Genomic DNA, 1,051 nt, shown 5'->3' with positions numbered 1-1,051 from the left:
AAATCTATCACGAAATCACGCGATCAAGTTTTTGGCGCCGTTGCCGGGGAACTAAGATAGTAGGAACACTCAATTTTTTATTACTTTAGCCATTTATTTTTCTTGCAAGTTAATTTTATTTTATTAATTTACTTTTTCTTTCTCTTGGCAGGTTTTTATAGTTTATAACTAGAAAAAACTCGTTAGGGCCACTACTTTTTGACGAAGAAATCGATCGCACATTTCTCAAAAACCAAAGAAAAATAAGGCGAAGCTTAAGATACACGAAGAACGAGCAAGAGGATGATACTCAACCCCTAACCGAAGAGATGGCTGAAAACCAAGGCAGTCAACTACCTCCTGCAATTGCAGTTAATCAAAATCCTGCTCCACGCACTATGTATGATTATGCTAAACCTTCTTTAACAGGAACTGAGTCGAGCATAATTAGACCTGCTGTAGCTGCAAATACTTTTAAACTGAAACCTAACACTATTCAAATGATACAACAATTTGTTTAGTTTGATGGTTTGCAGGATGAAGATCCCAACGCTCACTTAGCAAACTTTTTGGAACTATGCGATACATTTAAAATCAATGGCGTTTCTGATGATGCCATATATTTTCGGTTGTTTCCCTTTTCATTGAGAAACAAAGCTAAACAATGGTTGAACTCATTACCATGAGGGTCAATTACTACTTGGGAATAAATGACCAAAAATTTTTTACTAAAATATTTTCGGCCGGCTAAAACGGCTAAATTACGTAACGATATCTCTTCTTTTGTATAGATGGATTTAGAAACACTTTACGATGCATGAGAGAGATACAAAGACTTACTGAGAAGGTGCCCTCACCATGGGTTACTGCTTTGGCTTCAAGTACAAACATTCCACAATGGCCTGAATCCCTCGACTCGGCAAATGGTTGACGCAGCTGCTGGTGGAACTATCAATAATAAAACACCTGAAGATGCTTATGAGTTCATAGAGGAGATGTCTCTGAATAAATATCAGTGGCAAGTCATGAGGACAAATCCAACGAAAATAGCCGTGTTTATAACATCGATTTG

The 1,051-nt window shown here is 37.2% G+C and overlaps 1 non-coding gene across 1 annotated transcript; it reads right to left on the bottom strand.

The window, feature by feature from the left end:
- Window positions 1–737: 737 nt before the first annotated feature.
- LOC121206479 (small nucleolar RNA R71) lies at window positions 738–844 on the bottom strand. The gene has a single exon (XR_005901518.1). It is a non-coding gene; the product is annotated as a small nucleolar RNA R71 (small nucleolar RNA).
- Window positions 845–1,051: the final 207 nt, after the last annotated feature.

Source organism: Gossypium hirsutum, chromosome A01 (genome assembly GCF_007990345.1).
Source record: "Gossypium hirsutum isolate 1008001.06 chromosome A01, Gossypium_hirsutum_v2.1, whole genome shotgun sequence".
Classification (NCBI taxonomy): domain Eukaryota; kingdom Viridiplantae; phylum Streptophyta; class Magnoliopsida; order Malvales; family Malvaceae; genus Gossypium; species Gossypium hirsutum.
This window is presented reverse-complemented; position numbering and strand designations above follow the sequence as displayed.